A 12180-nucleotide genomic window follows, 5' to 3' on the forward strand; every position below is an offset into this window, starting at 1 on the left:
AATGGCCTATCAGTAAGTGCTACAAGACCTCTTCTCGAGGAAAAATTTTCAACTTCAATCAATCTCTATTACTTCCAAAAACTATTTTGAAGGCGCGTTCAGTCAGTGAACCATTTTCCTCACAAATTAAGGCGAGATTCTGGCCTTGAAAAACTCCTTACCTCCGAAAACCAGGGAAAAATCCACGCATCAATTCCACAAGAGAAAAATCTGGTTCAAATTTCCCATCCCGATGAAGTTCCCCACTCCTTGGGATAGGTACACGGTTAAATGCCCGGAGTATGCCCGGGGAGTGGAGGGGGTGGGGGATGAAGGTTTGAATTATCGGCGCATTACTCGAGGTACTGATTAAAGTGTACTTTTATATTCTGTAATATCATTGGCTGAGACTTTCTAACCGTTATTGCTTTGAAAGAAAAGTCCACATGAACTTCAATGTTTCCGAAAATGTTTTCTCGTTTTTACGCAAAGAACTTTGATAGTTCATGATCACTTTGCGGAAGCGAAATGTGTTCCAAGACCTTTAAAGAAGCCAAAGAAAGGAATAATGTTATGAACATGACTTTCTTGTCTCAATGAGAGAGCCAATTTGTTTGGCATTCTAAACGTTGAACTGTTTTTAGCCCAGAGCAGGGTGGTAGAGACAGTTTTAAATACATATTCATCGTGGGGTTCATATTTTTAGAAAGCCAAGGCGACACTTTCAGGACCCGGATTTGAATTGCAAATTGTATGCTAAATTTTTCTCACACCATCGACCTTGCCCGGTGACCGTTATTGCGAAGAACAAACTGTTGTTCCGTAAAGGGCAAGTTTTTCTTCCTTTTCTTCAGTGTTTTTACCACGTTAAATCCGTATCGATGTTCCATATGGTGGCAGAAAACATTGAGAACAGCTCACAAGGACAAAATCTTCGTCGTACGTCGAGGAAACTCAAGAAATGTGAGCACGTGGATGTCGTGTCTTGGCCGCTGCAGAATAGTCGTGAATTTTGAAATTGAAGTTCGAAAGCAACTTCGTCAGTGCTCAAGGTAATTTTCGTTATTCTATTTTACTTAGCATTTTGCAAAATTCTAAAAATTCTTAGTGCAAGTCCATGTTCTATTAGATGTCGCTCCGATAAGTAAGTGCCTTAGGTTGCATCCGAGTTCGCAACTAGTGAACGTTTGTTTATTTGTTCATCAGCAAAGCGAATGAAAGTGTCAGTAAAAACTGCAAGGAAACCGCATTTGTAGCATGTTAAATAATACCACAAGAAAGTACTATACTGCAAGCTCATTTGATTTGATTTGGATGGTGATATTTAAGAGTTTAAAGGATCCACAAATACCAACAGCTAGAATCACATTCACCGCGCAACTTACACTGTTAAAGTTTGTTCCTGCTGCAGTTAGTGCTGTTCAGGTCTTTGCCAAAGAAGACGTTTGTGGCGAACTAGATTTAATGCAGCATTGAGTACCGCGTATCTTGACAACAAAATCTACTTTAGTACATTGAATTATTAAACTAATAAAACGTTCTTTCGATTTTAAGGACGGAAACAGTGAGTGCAATGGATTGAATACTTAACAAAACTTCAACGCAACGAACTTTATTAATTGCCGAAGGTAAGCTTTTGTTAGTGTGTGCATAGTAACAGCAAATCCTTACTGATATATGTTGGTATATGTTATTAGTTGTCTACAGATCTGTTGTTGTTTGTGTGGGGGGTGGAGGGGGATTTACTGATCAGATTTGACCTTTCCTATCCCCCCCTGATATTTCACTCCAATCTGTATTGTGTGGTTCCAGAAATTAACCATACTCCCACCATGGAAGATTATTGGAAATTCTGAAGGGGTTGGGGCTCTCTAAAGCTAAACTTTTAAAAGCTAAATTAGAATTTCCAGATGGGGTGGGGGAGGGGGAGGGTCCGACCAAAGAAACCTTTCGGACGGTGTCTCCTTTTGCTACTGCGCATATGTTCTGCGCACCTCGGGATAGTCCGAGAAACTTCGGTTTCCAAATGACGTTGCCTGGTAAAATAAACAGTTTTTGCGCAGTTTATAACTACGCGGAAAAAGCTGGTCTTGGCAAGAGGTATTGGCATCCGAGAAGAAAAGTAGGGGTAGCCATGCATTTTTCAGAGACAATTAAGCTTAAATTTGGCGAAAAAATCCATACCATTTTTTGGCATAATTTGTCTCTGTAAAATGCATGGTTGCCCTCAATTTTCTTTTAGGATAGCAATAGCCCTTGCTAACATATACTTTTCCCATGTAGTCATAAACTGTGCAAAAATACGTATGTACTAGAAGGCACCATCCTTAATGGGGAAAGGGAGGGGGTGGTATTGATATTTCCTGGAACAACAACATTTATATTTAAAAGGCACGTGACCCAGCATTTCCTAACATAACTGTTATTTATCTCCAGTCTTTAAAGCAAGTGTCGACACGGAATGAGCCAGCGTTTCAGTGGATCTGACCATTAAAGTTAAAGAGGTGAGGCTTCAAAAAGCTCTTAGAGATGTATTATCGAATTCATGTGCTCGGTACACTCTTGCTGTTTTGTTTTTGTTTTTTGTTTTTTCAAAATAAGTAATTCGTCTCCCAAAATTTAGCCAATGAGAGATACATGGAGGCGTTTAATCCTTAGACAAAGTGGAAAGAAGGAGCAGAAAGGCTTTGCAATTGTCTTATTCATTTTAAAACAACCAGGCCAGTTCTTTTTAAAACTTGCAACATGATAGCTCTTACATACATCGTAGGCAGGGCGCATAAGACTGGGAACGCCTCTAAAAACCATATAAGTTTCTTTTATTACGACGCTGCCTTTGTATTCTTCCATTTAGGGATTGGTGTATTTTTGTTATCTTTAAATTTAGCATCTAAGGAGACCTTCAGATGTCAGAATCAGGCAAGCAACAAAGAAGATCATCTTAAGTGAACAAGGAAGTAGAGGTAGAGAAATTTATTTTACTAATTTTACTTCACGCGCAAAAAGCTTATCGTATTTACACACGACCAGGCCGCACGATTCTGAAACAAAAATGTGGGACAATGTTCAAGGTTAACATTCAGCTTATGAACGAATACAATAAGCAATCACAAAAAATGCTCCAAAGAATGAACTATAATTCGTTTTGCAGATATTTTCGGCTGCGGTTAAAACGCGGGCAGAACGAGTCACGGTGTTAGGGTTGGGGTGGGCGTGCAGTTTAGGGTGCGGTTTTTACGCGGGTGCGGCCTATACTTGTCGGGTAAATACGTTAGTTTTGTTTTGATTCAGTCTTTTTTAAGGAGCCGAAAAATTAAGACAAATATTTCAACTTCAAGATACAGTGAAAACACAGATATAAGCTGAGGAACATCGAATAGGACAATAATTTTTGGGGAGAGACAACGAATCCAAAAAGTTAGAACTGAAATGGTATAGCACCACAGGAAAGCACCGCGCAATAGCTTTCATTTGAACGGCCACACTTTAGCATTTCACGGTAAAACTATCAGCCGTTTCGTTTGTTTTTGTCTAAAATATGACTTACCATTTATAATGATAACTTTTGACGATGAAAGTGATTTACTTGCAAGATTTAGTAACAAGAGCGGAGTACATTTTCATTAAGTTTTGAAGAAGGTGCACTATATCTCAGTGTTAAGTAAGTACTTAATCATGATGCTATCATCTTTCTAAAAGCGTATTTTTCAATAAGAATTATCAACATAGCTTCAAAGTGGCTCTAAAATGTTTCAAAGTAAGAATCATGGACCATTATGATTGTCTTCGAATTCGGCTTAAAGATGTCTGCTTGTCATTTTCAAGCGGATATATTGATGTTGAGAAATTCCCAAATTTACCCCAAACGAGAAATCTGGAGGCTGTTCCCTTTATCTCCACGATATTGTAAGGTCAACACAGCGCAACCATAAAGTTAAAAACGATTTCTCTGTGCTCATTTTTTGATCAATTTTTGAATTTAGCCCGTTTTTGAGTATAAATGTTCTGAGATGGAGAAATGCTCCCTTTGTTTCCACAATTTAAGGCTATATATTTTATTATTATTAGTATCCAATTGGTGTTAAGAAGTGCATTCTATATGAAAATGGTATTCACAATTTGTAAACTGCTTGTACCGTTTCAATCAATTTCTCAGATTTTTAAGTAATGATGCGAAACAATTTTTCAGTAAAAAAAAAAGACATATATGGTGCACAGGACGTTTCTATGTTTTCAGTAAGGCTGGATTAACTGTATATTTTTTGAGTGGCTTGTTCATGTGGAGTACGTATATTCACGGAGCTTGACTCGAGGAGTTTAGATTTTATGTCTTACGTACAGCCCATTTAAAGTTTCATTAGGTCTCACAATTTCATAGTTTTCAGTAAGGATTCTAAGGGAGCAAGTGTTTTCTAATTAAAAATCAAATGGCAATTTTTCCATTTCCAAGACATTTTTGTTGTTGTTCAGTTTAGTAATGAATTCTGTTAAATTTCAAGACTTTGTGCGGAAAACGAAGTTCAAAAATTACTTTGATCTATCGGTCCATTCTCGGTCCTGCTTAAAGTTAAAATCTTGTCCTTTGTCATTTTCAATAAGGATTTTAAGGCGAACAATTTTTTTTCATTGAAAAGTTGTTTCTGGTTTGATAACAAGTTCAGGCGTTTGAAGTGATTTCTTTGAAAAATTATTGTCCTTAGTCCGTTTTCATGTAGTTTAATAGAATGTGGGTTGAATATGACTCACGATTAAAACTATTTCCAGGCCGCCATTCGTGATTTTGTTTCCATTTAAATTCGGTTAGCTTTTAATGAAATTTTGGCATTTACAATCGATTCTAAGTCATTCTCAATTTGCTGTTTCTACTAAAATTTCAGTTTTTGCTAAAGGATTCGAGACAATTTTTTCGGTTAATTATAAGCAATTTTTGACACTTTTTGGTTAAAATTGGAATTTTGTATTTATGTTCTTAAAGCTTTCGGCCAAATGTCATCTTCAGTGTGAATTGGAGGCTCGATCAAATTATCTCGCATGAAACCCAGTGTCAGCAATCTATGGATCAACTCTCTTCCATTTTGGCTTTGCCCGTTATTATTTGTCTGTTAGATTTTACACGTTTACCGAGTTTAAAATTGAATTTTTAGAGAAATTTTTTTTCCTACTAAGTTGGCTATAGAGAGTAAAGTTAAAAAACTATGATTTCTCAGTAAATTTATTGCTGGCTGCCTATTAATTGAATTTGAGCGACCATCAAAATTATCGGTCGCTCAAATTCAATATTTTTTCGCAGTCTTCGCAAAGAAATTCCTTCGAGAAACGCCACTAACTGATATTTCAACGATAAATTGAGGGCTGTTTGGCAGTTTTCACTTGATATGTCGTTCTTGTTTCGCTAGATTTTAATGATGAGTTGGGTCTCATTTGTCTGTTTATTGTTTGTAAATTTTTTTTGTCAAAGTGGTTTTTCCACGCCGGATAAGAAAGCTATTATTGTGATGCTCAAAACTGACGTTCGAAATCTCTGAGGAAGACTAGCTATTTCAAAGACCATACAGGTATCCCTTTGCAATAAAATTTCATCTTTTGATCAATGTTATTAGACGCCTGTTAAAACTTGAGACATAATTTCAATTTGACTTTAGATGGTCAGTTTCCGTGCTTGTAGTATGAACCCTATTCAGCCTGGCGGGGGTGGGGTGGGCACAAAGTGCCCGAGCTGATTTTGAGCATTCATAACTTTTTCACAAGTACGTAAATTATGATCATCCGGGTGAGTGTGGTCCTGAGAAAAAATAGAAAAATACATTTTCTAGACTGCTTTGTTACCCGTGACGACAACGACAACAAACTAAGTACTACGATTTAAAGAAAACTAACACATACTGATAGGCTACTACACCAATCATCCTAATCCTACTTCAACAACGCACAGTCATAACCTTTTCACTTTTAAAGCAGTCTTGATGAGTTTTTTTTTTTCTAAACTGTATTTGACAATAATAATTTGGTATGACATCTATTTGTTCTCATAACTTGATGTTTCCATGGCAACAAATTTTAAGAACCGTGTTTTTCGAAATTTGTCTCTTATTCACCTTTTGTGAATGTTGCTTCGTCGTTACTTTTCCCTGTTATATCATCTTCCCATTTCTTTTTTTTTTTTTGGACTTGTCTACTTTTGGCTTAATTTAAACGGTATTCTGAGGTTTTGGAGAAATGAAGAAGTTCAAAACGGCGGCTGTGAAGAACCAATGGCATACACCCTACGACATATGACGTAATCGTTCCATTTTGCGTACACCGAAGGAAATAGTTTTGGACTTACTATATACCCTCCAGGTTTTATTCTTATAGCCCTAATGCTCTTGAAGTAACAAAGGGGGAAAGGAAAGGTGAGGGGCGGGGGGACTCAGAGACTCAAGAAAGCCCAGGCTGAATAGGTGTGACCTAAATCATTAGTACACCCTATTTTCCCATGTGATTGTTGAGATCGTAAGCTCGAAATGCTTTCAAATTGGTTTGCAATGACGATTGATTGAGGAGAGCGCCAAAACTACCGAAGAAGGCGGGAGTTGGGGGAATTGAAAGACAGGTTACTCTTGAATAATACAAGGACCACTTGCACAAACAGCAGCAAAGTGACGCCGGATCTTTGTGTAGATCAGGATTACCAATATTTAATAAAAGGTAAAACCAAATGCAAGGTTGATCGGACAGCTAAAAAGGGCCATTTTATTGCCCAATATTTCGGTTAGACGAAAGTAACCTCCTTCAGGGGCTGCGAAAAGCTAAGTAAAAATGGAAATCTAAAACAGCTTCAATTCTTACAATGCTGCCAATGAAAAGATAAGATATGATTGGTTGACAAACAGAAACAGCAGAAACGTGTACAAAGGCCACTATAAAAATAGAAATATGAATAGATTAAGTTTCATCGCGTCTGTTCATCCCATAGGGTTCAAGAATCTTGCCCTTGAAATTAAGATTAGAAATTCTTCTCTAGCTTCGCAAATGCCGTCTCAGTCAGAATTGATGAGTTTTGGGGGAATGAGTTCTTTGTTGTTGATTGAATGGCCAGGAAGAGTAAAAGGATCTGAAACGGCCGTAGATCGGTCGATGTGACGTATACCCCATTCACACCAAGGCTTAAACACGTTTAAAAGCTGTTTAGTTAAACACAGTTTAAAACTGTTTCCATCATAAAAGCTGTTTTCGGATTTTTGTCGACGACAGATTTAGCACAAATTAAAGCATTAAGTTAAATTTTACTTGAATCCTATGTCAAAGCCAATGGTTCAGCTTTCTGTTACCAATTTTCATTTCGTTAAACCTGGTTTAATTAAACATGTTTTGTTGGTGTGAATGGGGCTGTAGATTGATCGATTGCGCTTCTGCGTTCACCAAATTTATCGCTGAGATGTCGTTTAGTCCCTCCTATGTCAGTTTTGTACCTTGCGCTCGTCATTACAAACCAAAATGGCGTCAGTTATAGCATACCATCTCGACAATCACACCGGAAAATAGAGGACTGTCATCATTTTTAGCTACGTCGAGTACAATTATTCAACTTACAAATAAAAATCCAATCTGCTCTCTATTTGATTTTCAAGCCATTTATTTTTTGTAAGAGAAAATAATAGTAATTGTTACCTTTTTGGTGTATCTGAGCTATATTGACCACAAAAGGTTAACCGGTTCTTTAAGGCCAAGCTCAAATTACATTCAGTGTCATTGAAAGGCACCGTAAAAAATGGAAAATTGGACTAAAGAAAAAACAGTCGCTTCGGAAATTTTGTTCGCTGTTTGCAGTTTTAACGTTTGTTTTTCCATGTTGTTTGTGTAATTCAAACAGATTTTTGAGTGAAAAAGTAAGGACGATTGGTCTGAGGTTTAGTTTGAATTTTGGGACAGTCTTGAGTACTAAAACATTTACAGTTGAGAAACCGTTCTTAAAATGTGTAGCCATTTGTCAATTTTTGGCAAGAGATCGATGCAAGTTTGACGTGCTCGTTTTTGACGTGAAAATGCTAAGCCATTGTCATTGCTAGAGTAATATAAATAATTCTTTGTCTGCTAGTTTTCAGTAAGGTTTGAAAATCGCTCTAGGCACGATTGCCCATTAAAAATGTCAGGCCATTTTTCAGTTTTCTATTTAAATTTTGCGTGGTCAGTTTTCAGACAGAGCCGAGAACTTGAAGTTCAAAGGCATGATCGATTTTTGCTTATTCATGAGTTTATTTACAAACTTACACAAGTCTAAATTTAAATTCGATGTACGTTTTCACTAACTGAAGCCAGTTTTGTCAGTGAAAGTGGAAGACCCCGATTCCAGTTTGCAGAAAATATTAAACAAAATTTCATGTTCCAGTGAAAATATAAACCATCGGTCTATTTCAGAACCTAGAATTTCTAAGCATCTTGCAAAGTTCTCAATATTCTGTTGTCTCTCTGCATTTTTGGCAATATGTCTATTTTTAGCAACAAAATCAATCAGTAGGTAAAATGGACCTGCTAAGGTCATTTGTTTGTGTTCGGTTTAAACAAGGACCCGCACTATAAAAGGGAAAGCTTCTCCCACCTTTGTCAAACAGTCATCGCTTCAACGTCACATTATAACTAGGAATGGCGGACATAATGAGCAAGTAGGAAGTAAACGCTGTGGAATTGGTATTTTTCAAGAAATAAAGCCAAAAGTGTCTTCAAAAAATTACCTAAGCTGTTAAAAGAATATTTTGTACAAAGTATTTTGCAATTTAGCCGCAAAAACAAATTAAGAAATCTCTAGCTTTATTCAAGAGGTAAATACGCATACGAATTTCAAATTTATTCTGCCGATATTCTATTGTATCTTGTCGCACGGACTCGGCGATGTTCACAGCTCAGTGTCTACAATGAAACGACTGGCGGCTTGGCCAGGCAAAAGTTCCTATTGTAGCGCGAGTCCGTGTTTAAGTTTTGACTGCTTTAAGCAAGAAGGTGCGATACAAAAGCGACCGAGCTCCTCTCACTTTCGACATCAGAAGATTTGCATTTGATTTTCACCCGTTGAAGTTTAAGCTAATATTAAAATATTTCTACTTCAAAATATTAGTTGCTGAAAACCAAGTCTTTCAATTTGAAATTTAAGAATTTATAAGTTAATTGTAGCAAATACCGGTTTATAGTTCAAAACAAATTTAAGAAATTATTTTGAATTTCACTCGTTTGCTAGCTTTAGCGTAAACATTGCACTTTTAATCAAATGCGAGCTGTGCTAATCTATTCGAGTTGGTGCTTTTCTTTCTCACCTACATCTTACAAATTAACATAGTTCGAAAACGTCAATTCTTTAATATTCCTTGGTTGAAGCAATACAAATGTGAACTTAATGTCTATTGCTATTGCCTTCTGATTGACAAATGAACCCTGGTTTTCCTTTAAAACGTTTCATGAAATTATTCAGTAACAATTTTTTTTATTTTTACCAGTTTAAGTTTGTGTTTTGAAAAGTTGTCGTTGGAATTAACGTCGCTCATGCCGTTTGTCAGTTATATCTGTGTTTCACTGTTTCAATAAGCAACCGACAATCTACACGGTGGGACTCAGTTGTTTAAAACTGTATACAGCATACTGCTTTTTAAATGGAAAAGTGCAAAACTTGTATTTAAAAGTTCAACATGGCCGACTACGGCTGAAAAGTTTTTTAATGCGTTTCAAAGTTTTTCCATTTTGTAAGTAAAAGTCGTATTCTTTGTGGTGATGTAAAAAAATGTCGTAAGGAAGCAAAACAAACCCTCCAAGTATATTTAGTCTATAATTGTTCAGAAAACTAAGACTTTTTTTGCCAACAAAGAATTTCATGTAATAATTTCTATTTAAAGTTTGTATCAAGTTTCCTGATTTAATCATTTCAATTCATTCAGATTTTGTTAACATGTTGTCTTCTGTCACAATTTATTTTATCGCTAAATCAATAAGAATTTTGTACCAGCTTTGATTGTGTTTATTCAATTTTGCTTTGCCTTAGTTTTTTCCATACTTTGTTTAAAAATTTTATATTTTCCCGCCAAAAAACTTAGAAAAAATACGGGCGCTCAAAATACGCATGCGCCGTTTTTTTTTAAAAAAAAAATCAATATTTAATATATATTTTAGTTGTTAAGTCTTCATTTATATAATATTACTTGGAAGACAAAAAACAATAAAGATTAAAACAGTTGTTTCAGTTGCTTTGTGTTCTCTTTATTTTCTTTCTCTTAATTAACAATGCTTTGCAATTTTAAGTAAATTAATTAAGTAAAAAACGTTTAACTAATTAAAGGTGTAAGAAAAATTTTTCTCCCTATATATACTAAGTCTTTTGGCGGGAAAAGTTGACATAATTTGCACAGCGTTTCCCCTGGCAACAATTTTGGTGAAAAAATTAACGGGGTACCCCATGAAAATTTTGTATCACCAAAATTTTCAAACGGTACCCCAACAAATTTAAACCCGCCAAAAAACATACACCACTTCGCAAGGAAACGTTTTGTGAAAATTGCTAAAAATTGGGATTTTGGTTCCCAATTTAAGCCTTAAATTTTGGAAAGTTTTCAATGAAAAATTTGTCTGAAGTAAAGCTTCATTTGCGAAGTGGTGTATACTTAACAAAAGCGACATGGTAAGCTATTAAAGTTTGCAGCAGAAAAATATTGGATCATGGCTAAAATTTTTATAAGAACTAAACCGATAGAAAAACGCTTTTTTTTTTCTATTTCCAAACTTAAATTCAATTTTGATAACAACTAAACCGATAGATAAACGCTTATATTTTTTATTTCCAAACTCAAAATTAAATTTAGAAGACTGAGCTGCAAAACCATTTAGCTTACCACGTCGCTTTTTCTAGCAGAGCTAACATCTTACAGTGTTACAGAGGACAGAACGAAGTTGGCGAGTGAAAGCATCTCTCTCTATGTTATCAACATATTTTTACGAATTCTTTGGCGATACTTGGCCGATAATTACTTTTCCTGCCTAATCAATGATTTCAAATTCAAAAATTATTACTCTGATAAACCCATTTTCATATTGTTGTAAACATTTTGAAGAATAACAATACAATATCTATAATGATATTTGGTCTGTTTGCTCTCAAGTTCAAGACAATATTTTGGAAAATGTTGATATTCATTCATTTACTCTCCAGCAGTAATCAAAAAAGCAAGACGATTTCTCTTTGTCGATACAATTTAGTTCATTTACTTTCTAATTCCAGATAATATTTTCGTAAACATCAAGACAATTCTCCATATAAAAACTAAGGTCTCGGTTGCTGCGTTTACTTTCCAGTAATAGTTCATATTTTGCCGAGACAATTTCTCTTTGCTTATATTTGCTGCGATTATTGTTCAATTTCTGACAATGTTTCTGTAAAAATCAGTCCATTTTCCTTCTGCCTCTTGATGATGGTTTGGAAAATATCAAAACAGTACGAGTTTGATGATTTTGTTTTATGTTTACTCTCCAGTTTGAGTCTAAAAATAAATGCATGCTTTCACTCGTTTTTCTTGTCCCATGTAACACTGATTCAGATTAACAAGATAAATAAAAATAAAACAATGGAAAAACAAACGTCTGGTGGAAGTAATGAGAAGAAACTCAAATGACAAAGTTTATAATGTTGAATTTTGTTCGGAGTACAAGTTAGAAATTTCCGTTTAAATTTACGGACAATTTTGTATTAGATTTGATTTAGATACATTTAAGGATAAAAATTAGCGAGTAAACACAACATTTCGATATCACCATGACATTATTTTCAAGTGACAGAATAAAAATTCAAACTGACTTAATATATACAGTGTGAGGTGATAAAAAGCTAACAATAAGTAACATGTTTAGCATTGTAAGTGTGCGTGTTACTCATTGTTAAGTTTTTATCACCTCACACTGCATATATTAAGTCAGTTTGAATTCTTATTTTATCACCTGCAAATTATGTCATGGCAACATCGATACGTTGGTGTTTTCTCGCTAACTGTTATCCTTAAATTAATTTTGTATCATTAATCTGTTCCATTTTTATTATCAACAGGACCACAAAGGACAATACAGATTTTGCCATCAAATTTCACAAACTTTTGACTTTCAGAATCAAAAACGTCAATTTGAAAGTTCGTCAAAAATAATTCTCCCCATAACTCCTCTCGAGTTCTCAAACGTTTCTTTTGATCAATCTTG

The sequence above is a fragment of the Pavona decussata genome, unplaced genomic scaffold (genome assembly GCF_977016875.1).
Source record: "Pavona decussata unplaced genomic scaffold, jaPavDecu1.1 SCAFFOLD_216, whole genome shotgun sequence".
Taxonomy (NCBI): Eukaryota; Metazoa; Cnidaria; class Anthozoa; order Scleractinia; family Agariciidae; genus Pavona; species Pavona decussata.